This window comes from Quercus lobata, chromosome 4 (genome assembly GCF_001633185.2).
Source record: "Quercus lobata isolate SW786 chromosome 4, ValleyOak3.0 Primary Assembly, whole genome shotgun sequence".
In the NCBI taxonomy this organism is placed as follows: domain Eukaryota; kingdom Viridiplantae; phylum Streptophyta; class Magnoliopsida; order Fagales; family Fagaceae; genus Quercus; species Quercus lobata.
Window position 1 is genome coordinate 24,619,319 of NC_044907.1, and position 13,258 is coordinate 24,632,576.

At 35.1% G+C, this 13,258-nt stretch overlaps 1 non-coding gene and 1 pseudogene across 1 annotated transcript; both read right to left on the minus strand.

Moving 5' to 3' along the window:
• Positions 1-2,731: 2,731 nt before the first annotated feature.
• TRNAK-CUU lies at positions 2,732-2,804 on the minus strand. Its single transcript has one exon. It is a non-coding gene; the product is annotated as a tRNA-Lys (tRNA).
• Positions 2,805-10,814: 8,010 nt separating this feature from the next.
• Positions 10,815-12,194, minus strand: LOC115987555 (annotated as a pseudogene).
• Between the last annotated feature and the right edge of the window lie 1,064 nt (positions 12,195-13,258).

Here is a 13,258-nt window from a genome sequence, read left to right on the forward strand (position 1 = left end):
TGCTCTAGTTTAACCATCTTGATATATTTCATGGATCCAACTCCCCAAATCTAAAAATCATCAAGTTGAGCACAAGTTGAAAGTGCTGCCAAAATGTAGATATGGTGTCTGTTGAAAACAATGTAGATACGAGTGCATGTGTATGTAGAAAACACGGGCAAAAATGGCCCATTACCATCAATTTTGGAAATAATTTGCTTAGAAACGCTGTTTCCGAACTATATAGCAATCTACCACTTTTTCGGGCCTATAGCGGCGTTTTCCTGAAAAAAATTTTTATAAGTCCCATAACAGGTTCAAGGGGCCCTATAGTGGCGTTTTTAAGCCCTATAGTGACGTTTTTGGGCCCTATAGCGGCGTTTTCCTGCAAAATTTTTTTGTAAGTCCCATAACAGTTTCAAGGGGCCCTATAGTGGCGTTTTTAAGCCCTATAGTGACGTTTTTGGGCTCTATAGCGGCGTTTTCCTGCAAAATTTTTTTTATAAGTCCCCATAACAGGTTCAAGGGGCCCTATAGTGGCGTTTTTTAAGCCCTATAGTGACGTTTTCGGGCCCTATAGCGGCGTTTTCGGAAAAAGTGGTATTTCCCTAATTATTTCCGAAACAGTGCTCTGTTGCTAAATATTTCAAAAATTAATGCTAATGGACCATTTTTGCCAGAAAACACGTGTATCTATCGATAATCCTTACTTGATGTCTTGTGTTGAGTTGAGTGCGGCTTTTGCTTTTCTGATGAGTCTTCATCTTAGACACTGAAATGATTTTACACTTCAAAAATCAGCCTCCTTTGAGCTGGACCTCGTGTCGTGTTCTACAATGATTCCCTTTTTTTAATCTCATTTATTTAAATATTATATTTTTTTGCATGGATGAAAATATCCCGACAGGTATGATTGGGTGCCAATGTGGGTTCTTTCTTTTTTGTGTGGGTTTTTGTATGTACCATTAAAAAAATAAACTTATTTAAATGATTTTTTTTTTTTTTTTTTGGTGGAGAAAATGTTAGAAATGAAACTAAACTTTAACAAACAAAAACACCTAAGTTAAAAGAATAATGCTACAAACAAAATAGCTTTTACAATAAATTTCTCAATTGTTGAGTTGATCGATTATTATTGATTTTTATATGTACCTGTCATTATTTTTTTATCATCCACCATTAATAATTTGTCACCTCAAACAATTATGAAATTCATTACCTCAAATAGTTATGAAATTTTTTGTTTTTCTAAATTTATTGAACTTAAAATGAATGCTTCATGGTCATTGGATTGAGTTGGACTTGCTTGACATGGAGGCACCCAAGCTAAAAGACATCCAGTACAAATAATTGGTCAATTAAGAGCGAATTCAGATCTTTGAAACTTGATCTTCGTAGGTCAATCGATAGGCTTCTCATTTGAAGCCTAGTATTATTGATTCGCCTCTCTACCATTATATACTTCTAATTGAAGTAAATCTGCTTCAAATCTTATATCTTCGTTTGATTATTTAGCTTCATATCCAAAGTTAGATTTACGATTCATTAATTCTTGGCAAAACTCCGAGGTATTTTTTTCCTTTTTTTTTGTCTCGCTTTAATTCTTAAAAATGTTATGCTGTCTACAACATCAATAATACCGTTACAATTGAACATCTCTGTGCGTGAGCACAAGTTACAAGTTAGTTCCACTATAATTCCACCATGCAATTATTGATTGAGATCTAAAACCAATTATTAATTATGCCATATGCGAAACTAAATAGAGGACTCATGACTTGCTAGCTGCAGGGCAGTGCTAATTTTTCTAGTCTAACAAATAATTTTTCTCTTCTATTTGGACGATGGTCCTTTATAAATTCTAAGTGTCTAATCAATTAATCTCTACTTGTACACTTATTGCAATTATCACAATTATATTATCTCAAATGTCAAAGGTCATTGTGATCACTGAGAACAATATCTTCTTCAACCAACTACCAACTAGAACATATTTACTAGTCTTTTTTTATTATTATTAATTTTATTAGAACATATTTACTAGTATTGGTAAACAAGAACATAAATCTTATGTCCCATACACCTTAAATATCTTCTCTAAACTTTGCATATTGCAATTGGACACCCTAGTTGAATAGTCACACTGTCAAATTGGTTGTTTTTATACCCAACTAAGTGCTCTGTATATGCCCTAGTTATCTAGGGCAAAATTAGCAACTTAAAAAGGATATATAGGAATCATAAAAAGAAATAATTATCCTACATGTTCTGCTTCAACTGAATTGGCTAAATAAGTATTGTTCTTTATTTAATTTTTTTAATAATTGTTAAAATATTTTGTGTAATTTGTTTATGTGATAAAGGGTGTGAGTTTGTGTTTTAAGACTTATTTCATCTTGAAATTTTTCAAAGTCTTTTGAAAATATAAAGTAACACAAATGCCAACAAATAAAACAATTTTGAAAATTTATGGACATGTTTTTTAGAACACTTTAAATTTTAGAAAATTTATGGACATTCAAGAACATGGGCGTGTGTGTAGTGTACTTGACCATGTGTGTGTGATTTTTTTATTTCTTAAATAATTGGATAACAAACTCCTTAGGGTAGGAAAATTATTAATTTAAAGAAATAGTTTTTAACATGAAGTTACATTATTTTTTGAATAATTATCAAAGTTACATTAAAATGTCACTAGATCCCATGATGTGCACAGTATTGCTAAAACGTTTTGCTAAGAAAACATTAAGAACGCCCACCGTGGGGCTCAAACCCACAACTACAAGGTTAAGAGCCTTGCGCTCTACGAACTGAGCTAGACGGGCTTGTTTTGTCATTGACTAAAACTAAGATATGACATATGGAGCAAGAACATTTTGGCCACTTTCTCATGTTCAGTTATTAAATTTATGGGATAATTACACATTACCCACCTGTGGCTTACCTCTAATTCTAAGTGCCTACCTATGGTTCAAATTTTGACACTTTACCCACCTGTGATTATCTCCGTCTATGTGCCGTGTGCCCACCTCTCCCTCATCGTTACTCTAACATAGGAAATAGATGAAAGGTCACTTCCATCCAGATCAAAACAGTCTCTTTTCCAAAAACTATTTAGTCACTCTCATCCAGCTTGCTCACCAAAAATCACTCAGTGTCACTCCCAAAAATCACTCAAAATCACTCCCCCTTCATCGTTAACATAAGAAATAGTTGAAAAGTCACTCCCATTCGGTCACTCTTGCTCACCAAAAATCACTCAGTGTCACTTCCAAGAATCACTCAAAATCACTCACTTACTCACTCACTCACTCCCATCGTTCATGCAAACCGAACCGACGAAGACGGCTTCTCCGTTCAGCTGTGGCAAGAAGACTCACTCCTGGGTATTGCGCTTCGCTTCACTTGACTGGGATTTGAAAGCTTGAGGTCGTGCATGCAAACCGATTTGAGGAAGATCAAGATTATTGCCTCTGTTCTGTTCAGTCGTTGCAGGTAGATTAGGATTTTGCGTTTTAATCTTTGAAATCTAGGGTTCTAAATTGGGTCTTAAAATGCCGGTGGATTTTAAAATGCCGGTGGTGGGTTTTAAAATGCCGGTGCCGGTGGTGGGTTTTAAAAACCCTTTTTTTTTTATATAGAGTCAGAGAAATTTCCAGCTGAAACCCAATTTTGTTTTTACAGTTGCTCCTCATTTTTTTATGTTGTAGGCTTTGATGATTGTTCTGTTTAGTATTACCCGCCTCTCCCTCACCCGATCATGCTCATGATTGTTCTGTTGTAGGCTTTCTCTCTGCCGTGATTTGTATTGTTTAATTGTTTTTGTGGAATGTTACCAAATTGAAATCAGTTTGATCATTGGTTACTGCTTCTGTCAATTTGAAATCAGTTTGATTTACTGCTTTTGTTACCAAATTGATCATTGGTTCTGATTTTCAGATTAATTAGAATGTTACTGGTTGAGTCTATTGTGGACAACATGTTATAGTTAGTGTCTAATGGACCAGTGAACTAATTATGAATTTGACCAGTGAACTAATGGACCAGTGAACTAAAAACTCTCCATTCCCTTTAAAAGTTGAATAATGCTCATAATTTTATTGAAATAATTATTCAGTCAATTATGATATAAGCTAGATGGTTATATATGCATTTTTTAAAATAAGTCCAACTGCATTCTGAGTTCTCTTGTTTGCTCAATTCTGTTTTGAAATAAGTTTGTGATAATAATCGACCAGTTAACTAATGGTGCTGCTCTTATTACTACTCTTATCCATATAGGTATTGAGTCTTTATTAACAATAGAACTAGATGCCTCATTTTTATATGTATGCTTTAAGGCTTTGATCATCTTTCATTTATAAGTTTTATCATCTTCATTTATTCTGTTGTGTTTTACATGCAGATGGCTGACTTAGTATTCAATTTTGAGATTCATTATGGTGGGCAGTTTGTGTGGAACCCAGATTTGGTATATTTAGGAGGTAGTACTTCTTTTGTTAATAATGTTGACCCAGATAGACTTAGTTATTTTGAAATACAAGATATTTGTTGTGATGTGGGGGCACTTAGTACAAGTAGATATCATTATCTTATTCCTGAAGGTAATTTGGAGCAAGGGTTAAGGCTTATAAATGAAGATGATGATGTTGTTTATATGTGTGAGATCCATGCTGCATGGCTTACAGATAACATAACACTATATGTTGAGGGTGGTGAGGAGCCACTTGCTGTTGAACAACCATTTGGTAATGAGGAAGTAGCAAATGATGATGATGATGTGCATGAGGTGGGTGAGAGTGATGATGATGTGCATGAGGTGCATGAGGGAGGTAATGTGGATGCTGAAGGAGGTGATATTGATTGGTTAGAGGAAGGGTTTGAGGGACCAGATTTTGATGATGATGTTTTTGGAAATGTAGATGATGGGCCATCTACACATGCAGCCCCACATAGGCCCTCTGAAGGAGATGATGGGCCATCTACCCATGAGGATGTACATGTGTATGTAGCCCCACATAGGAATACTGCAGCTGACAATGACCCACCTCTTGAAGAGGGTGAATGGATTGACCCATCTCTTGAAGATGACATGGAAAGTCTAGTAGGGTCTGATGATGATCAGCCAACACCAGCTGCAAAAGAACCTGAGTTTAATGTCCAAACTGACATGAGAAAGCCAGAGTTAAGGAAAGGAATAAAGTTTCCAAACTCTAAAGTATTTAGGGAGGCATTGAGGGAATATGCGATAAAGAAGCCAGTAAATATCAAGTTCAAGCTGAATGAGAAGAAGAAGATATCAGTTTATTGCATCAATGAATGTGGATGGAGGTGTTATGCATCTCAACTACCTGAAGAGTTGACATTCCAAATAAAAACATTCAATCCAAAGTGCACTTGCCCTAGATCCTTCAAACATAGCCAAGTGACTTCAACTTATGTTGCAAAGAAGTTTATGCAGGAGTTTGACAAAAACTCCAATTGGAAAGTGGCTGGTGTTCAACATCATGTGAAGCAAGCACTTGAAGTTGACATAAGTTACAGTCAAGTGTATAGGGTAAAAAGGAAAGCTATTGACTTGATTACTGGGGATGAAAAGCTGCAATATGGGAAACTTAGGGATTATGCAGAGATGATAAGATTGAATGATAAAGGAAGTAGGGTTATTTTGCAAACTGAAATGGAAGATGAAAATGCACAGCCGAAATTTAAGAGAATGTATATTAGGTATAATGCACAAAAACTTAGGTTTTTGGGAGGTTGTAGACCAATTATTGGTTTAGATGGGTGCCACTTGAAAGACAGATTTAGGGGGCAAATACTTTCTGCCAAAGCTAGAGATGCAAATGACAATATTTTCCCAGTTGCATTTGCTGTTGTTGAGCAAAAAAACAAAGATTCATGGGTATGGTTTCTGCAGCAGTTTTCAGATGATATTGGGGATCCAGAGCAACTTAATCTGGTTTTCATCAGTGATAGACAAAAGGTATGACCTACAATTGTACTAACATATTTAGTAGACATTTTTAAAGTTCAATAATACATACTTCAGTTCATTTCAACATGTTTAACTAACATATTTACTTGTTCTGTTTTGTAACTTGTACAAGGGCCTTATACCTGCAATTGAGATGCTGTTCCCAACTTGTGAGCATAGATATTGTGTGAAGCATATCTATGATAATTTCAAAGTGGATCATAAGGGCTTGGAGTTGAAGGATGCACTATGGAGATGTGCTGGAGCCACAATAGTTAGGGAGTTTGAGAGAAGAATGCAGGAAATGAAGGATTTGGATGTCAAGGTATGAGAGTATCTTGCTGACATCAACCCTGCACAATGGTCTAAGTCTCACTTTAGTAGTAGAGTTTTGTGTGATTGTTTAACTAATAACTTGAGTGAGTCTTTTAATGCCATGATTTTAGAAGTTAGGAATAAGCCAATTTTAGCAATGTTGGAGTGGATTAGAGTTAGGCTCATGACCAAATAATACAAAAAGATGAGAGGTATAGCAAAATACACTGGAAAAGTTTGTCCTAATATTCAAGACAAATTAGAGAAGTTAAAACATGAATCTATACCTTTCAGTGTTACTCCAGCAGGCAGCTTCATGTATGAGGTTGATAATGGTCGTGAGAGACATATGGTTGACTTGGCTAAGAAAGCATACAGCTGTAGGATTTGGGATTTGATAGGATTTCCCTGCAAACATGGGATCTCTGCTATTGTTAAGAACCTGGAGAAAGTGAAGGACTATGTGCATCCTTATTACTTAAAAGAGACATTTGCTGAAACATACAAAGAGATAATACAACCAATGCCTGGCCAGTCTGAGTGGGTTAAGACTAACCAACCTGCTCCTGTTGCTCCTCATGTGTATAAACCACCTGGCAGACCACCAAAGCAAAGAAAAAGAGATCCTGAAGAGCCAAGGAACCCTTATAGAGTTTCTAGGATAAACAAGACAATCAAGTATGGGAAGTGCAAGAAAGGACATAATGCAAAAGGGTGCAAGGCAGGCATCACTGGTGAAACTCCATGACAGAGAAGAGATAGACTTGCTAAATCAGCAACTGTAAGTATTTCCATGCTTTGAACTATATTCATTTCCTCAAGTATTTCGTGTGTATGTAACTTGTACTACCCTCTTTGTAGACACAAGGCAGTAAATCTACAAAAACAAAGCAGACTGCAACACCTTAAACTGCATCTCAGCCACCAAGTACTAGATCTCAGAGTGCATACAGAGCTTTTGGTCAAACTGCATCTCAACCTGCACCAAACAATAGATCTAAGGCTGCAACTCAACCTCCAATTAGATCTAAGGCTAACTGGTTCTCTTCATCCTCACAACCAAGCTTCCATACCCCTAGAGAGACATAAGATTCTTTACCATCTCAGGCACCTCTGGCTTGTTCTATTTTGTTTTTTTTTTCCTCTTACTTGCTATTGTTGGATCATCTTGCTAACTGTTGGATTTTGGTTATGCAGCCAAGTGCATCTGCTAGGGGGTTTAAAGGTAGAAAGTTTCAATCAGTTGGTGGAAAGAGCAAGAATGCAGCTGGCAAGGGCAAGAATGCAGCTGGCAAGGGCACCTAAAGTAGTAAATGACAACTTGGAAGATGTTAAAGTTTCAACAACTTTTTTGTTATAGTTCACTTGTTTAATGTATATGTCAAGTGTCAAAAACAATATTGACAATTTCGGTTGGAAATGCGTATGTCTGAGCACTAGTGGACTAGTTGGTGGGTTTTAATTGGAAAATGTGTAAAGTCATAGAATGTGCCAAAAACAATGTTGGCAATTTTGTATGCATGTGACATAAAGTATTTTGTTAATGTCTTCACTTTTATTTTGTAAAGTCACAGGATGTTAATGTCTTCACTTTTATTTTGTGAAGTCACAAGATGTGCTCAGTGACTCTTCACTTTTATTAATGTTAATGTGCATTGAAATAGGATAAAGTATTTTGTTGTGTTGTGCTTGTCTTGTGCTTTTGGTGGACTCTGTTTTTCTTGTCTTGTTCTTTTGATGGATTTACACAGGTGTATGTATTCACACAACAAATCCTGTGCCTGTGTAAAACATGTTCCATTTATAGGCAGGTGTGCAACAAATCATGTATATGTGTAAAACATATTCCATTTATAGGCAGGTGTACATTGACATAGGTGTATATATTGAACCAACATGTTCCATTCAAGTTATTATGTTATTAACATTTTCACATAACACTTTGTGCCAATATATATCAATCACAGGATGAAGTAAAAAGGAATAAAAAAATTATACTAAACAATATTTGCACAAAAACAACACTTTCCATTTCAATTACCCAATAACATTTCAACATCCCACCAAGCATCATGGCAGATTAAGGTTCCTCGCTCTTACATTATTGTTTACTGAGGCAAAACACAACTACAACATTACAAAAATGAAAAATAACCATGACAAAACTAATGCCATCTTGTACAATCTCTCACTCTCTCTAACTCTCTTAAGTTTCTCTCTAATTTCTACATAAAGCTCATGAGTTTCTCTTTCCCTCCGGTTACATCTTTCTTCCATTTCCTTAGTTGTCATTTCTCTCTGATTTGCAAGCTGCAATTCATTCTCAAGCATACTTATCCTTTCACGGTCACTCTTACAAGTTTCGTTATCCACCCACTGAAAAAAGCCACATTTGGAACCAACCTGAGCATTACAATTATAACAATTAATTTCACAGTTCACAATTAATCACAACTAATAATTCAATTCAACTCAATTCAAATACAACAATGTAATTGTTACTTACATTAAATTGACTACAACCAACGAATCTTCTTCCATAGTTACCAGCTTTTCGACTTGTTCTTAGGGCACAATTCTCAAGGGTACATAAATGACCATCTCCGGCATGGTAGAAACCACTAGTTGTAGAGCCATTGCCAGTTAATGAAGACATAACAAAAATTTGTTACAAGCTTATAGACTAACAAATCTGTTACGAGTGGCAAGAATCAACTCATCTAAATTTAGTAACAACTACTCATGCTACAACCGCATTGTTAAAAAAGTTGATGGGCCACAGACCTTTATTTTAAAGTAATAAGAAAATGTAGATATATTCATAATTGTTAAGCCAGTAATAAAAAAATGCAGATATAAACCAGTTCCATGGTAAAGCAAGAACCGAATTTGGAAGAAAGAATTTGGAAGAAAGACTACCCAATTTTAAAACCCACAGGAATTTTAACACTCACCGGCATTTTAAAACCCACCACCGGCAAAAATGGGTTTTTAAAACCCACCACCAGCACCGGCATTTTAAAACTCACCACCGGCATTTTAAAATCCACCGGCATTTTAAGACCCAATTCAGAACCCTAGATTTCAAAGATTAAAATGCAAAATCCTAATCTACCTGCAACGGCTGAACAGAACAGAGGCAATAATCTTGATCTTCCTCAAATCGGTTTGCATGCACGACCTCAAGCTTTCAACTCCCAGTCAAGTGAAGTGAAGCGCGATACCCATGAGTGAGTCTTCTTGCCACAGCTGAACAGAGAAGCTGTCTTCCTCGGTTCGGTTTGCATGAATGATGGGAGTGAGTGAGTGAGTGATTTTGAGTGATTTTTGGGAGTGACATTGAGTGATTTTTGGTGAGCAAGTCGGATGAGAGTGACTGAGTGGGTTTTGGAAAAGTGAGTGTTTTGATCTGGATGGGAGTGACTTTGATCTATTTCCTATGTTAGAGTAACGGTGAGGGAGAGGTGAGCACAAAGCACATAGACGGAGATAATCACAGGTGGGTAAAGTGTCAAAATTTGAACCACAGGTAGGCACTTAGAATCAGAGGTAAACCACAGGTGGGTAATGTGTAATTATCCCAAAGTTTTTAATGAATTTAATAACTGTACGTTTTTAGACCCCTTAAACACAAACAAATTAACCTAGTTGTTTAGCCAAGTGATCAACTTAGGTAAATTATTCAAATCTAGGTTAACACAAGTAAATCATATCATTGACACAGTGTGAAAAATAAAGAATACAACGATATGATAATCTAGGAAAACCAAACGGTAAAAAACTTGGGGAGGATTTAACCTACCTATTCTCAAGGTAAAACAGATCCACTATGAAAGAATTAAAGTTTTACAATAGTGATTTAGACCACTAACATCTTATTGCTACCTCAAGTAGAAAACTTACTACCACGACCACGTGACAGCTCCGAGTCTAAGGACTACTTTTTTTTTGGATTCACAATAACCACAAGTACTCCCACTTGTGTTCTCTTTAAGCTCTTTATGCAGCAACTAAAGCGATCACCAAGTTCTTGACATCAATCTTGATCTTGATAACCCTAAGTATGTATGAAGACAAACACCTCTAGATCTCACAAGAGACTCATACACACAGCATATCAACAACCTTTAAAATGTGGCTAGGGTTTTTCTTTTTATACTAGAAGCAAAACATAAAACCCTACACGTCACAAGGGCTTGGGCTGAGTTGGAAAAATCAGTAGAAAAACAATCTGTACGAGCTTCGATTGATTGAGTCTAATTTTCGATCGATCGAGCTTTGCAGATTTACACAATAAATCCTGCAGTGTACTCAATTCCAACGTTACTCATAAACACACTTTGAGTAGTCTAAATCTAGACTAAATGTTTTGATCATGGTTTGACAACATTACACATTGAAGTTCTAATACATTAGTTCCTAATTCCTTAGAACCTAACAATAACTATTTAGAAAGCTATTTAAGGGTGAAAGGAAGTATCATAAGAACACCAGACAAACTTTTTGTTCTACAAATTTTTGAACTACTTGATTTCAATTGATTGATCTTGATTTCTCTTTACCAAAAATCTCTAGACTTGCATAGTGATAGCGTTTATCAGACTTTGTCTTTGATTACACCACATGATTACAAATGACATTGAAAAAAATAACATTAAAACTTTGTCATTATAAGTAAACTTTTGTAGAGATTACAAGAAAATTTGTTGAGGAATTAACCAATACCTAAAATTCCTAAAACTTTCACGTGTAAATCAGCTGATTGACATATCAAATACTTTGCATTTAAAATTGAGATGATTGACTTGATTCACCTGATTGAATTGATGAGCAAGTTGGATATAAGTTGTCTCTTACATCCCCTAGAGATGATAGGAAAGGCTTGGAAGGCATTTGTGAGCATTCAACTTCTCCTTCAAGCATTTCTACAATTTTATTCATTGATGGTCGATCACTAGGCTTCATTTGTATGCACCATAATGCAACTATGATCATCTTCTCAATTTTTTCCTTCTCCCCCTTTGTGGCATCTTCCATTGCTATGTCATTTCTTTCGCAAACTTGGTCATAGACCCAAGTTGGAAAGTAAATTTGGTCTACAAATGCATTAAAGTTCTTTCTTCTACTTGCCATTTCCAACAATAACATGCCGAAACTATAAACATCAGCTTTATAAGAGATGCCTCCTATGTTCTTATGAAACAACTCTAGAGCCATATATCCTAGTGTTCCTCTTGCAAGAGTCAAAGAAACTATGCTATAATCTGGAGGATAAAGTTTGGCAAGCCCAAATCAGAAACTTTTGGGGTGAAGTTCTCATCAAGAAGAATGTTATGATGCTTGATATCAAAATGTAGAATTTGTATGTCACATCCTTGATGTAGATATTCAATTCCATGACTTACTCCAAGAGAAATCTCATATATTTTCTCAATACTTAAGGGGATACTTCCTTCTTGAGAAAAAATGTATTTGTCGAGAGAAACATTAGGCATGAATTCATATATAAGTGCACACTTTGGTCCCTCAACACAAAAGCAAGCCAATGAGTTGCACAAGATTTGTGTGGTGAATCCTTCCAATTGTTGCAACTTCACTAAGAAAGTCTTGACCATTGGCTTTGGACTTATCCAACATCTTTATAGCTACAAGATGACCACTTCGAAGCTTTTCTTTAAATACAATGGCAAAGCCTCCTTCTCCCAATTTCTCCGTGAAACCGTTGGTCATCTTCCTAATTTTTGGGTAGGAGTACCTTATGGGCATGAGGTTATTGTGGCTTTGCAAAAAATCTTCAATTGCGTCATACGTTGATAAATTCCTCCTACGCCATTTATAAATTAAAAATGCGACCACAAATGGAGTCCCAAATAAAAATTTTTCTGCAAGGTGTATCACTGCAAGATCATAATCGAAAAACCCATTAGAAACGAGTTATCAACTAGCTGCTTCCTTTCGCTGCAAAGTGTATCACTGCATGCTAAATTCTTTTTATTAATAGCTTGAATAGGCTTTGTTTCAAGTGTAGTATCTTTATCTTGTCTCCACTACTAAATTATTTGTGATAACTTACATAATTTCTCCTATTTTTGGGGTTGGTTTCAAATTAAGTATACAAAATTTAAAATTGTAATTGAAACAATAACTTTTTAAATCAATTCACTCGACCCCCTCATTGAATTTTTGTTAACAAAAACTAAAGGAAATTCATCTAATTTATATTTAAAACGTATATAGATATCACAAATGCTTCCATGTGAATCATATATAACATTTAGCGCAAAAGAACTTTCAAAATTATTTTAAATAATCCTAGCAAATAAATGCAATCTACTGATGATCTGATCATTTTGTGAGGTTTGTTTGTTTGTTTTTTTTTTTTTTTTTTTTTTTTTTTTTTTTTTTTTTTTTTTTTCTGCGAATAAAATATCACTTTGTGTTGATGTTTGACGGGTCTTTATGTGCAACTTATTTGATTCTTCAGAACATTTAGTTGACAATGATCTTTTTGAGGGACAAATTGAAACAATTTAAAAAATGTAGGACTTTAAATGAAACTTTTCAAACAATAGGATTAAATCTAATTAAATTTACACTGATTTGAACTAAAAAGAGAATTGTGTAACGGTCGGCCAAATATTCTTCATCCTTCTTTTTAAAAGAAATGATTTTGCAAAAAGAAAGAGGAAGTTAAAGAAAATGAAAAAAAGAAAATCGATTAAAATCAAAAGAAGTTAAAGGCCAGATTAGAAAATGTACATAAACAGCTAAACTTTTAATACTATCAATTGTGTCACGCCTAAATATTTTTCTCTATGCATGGTAGATGAGAAAGAATCTCATGCATCAATAGTGATAACTAAGTTCAACGACTCTGCGGTTCACATACTATATATATGCAGGGAGTATACATATATTCAATACTTCAGATAATTATTTCTAGTAATTTGTGCTTCAACTTGGCTTGAGATTTGATTAAAGCCATCT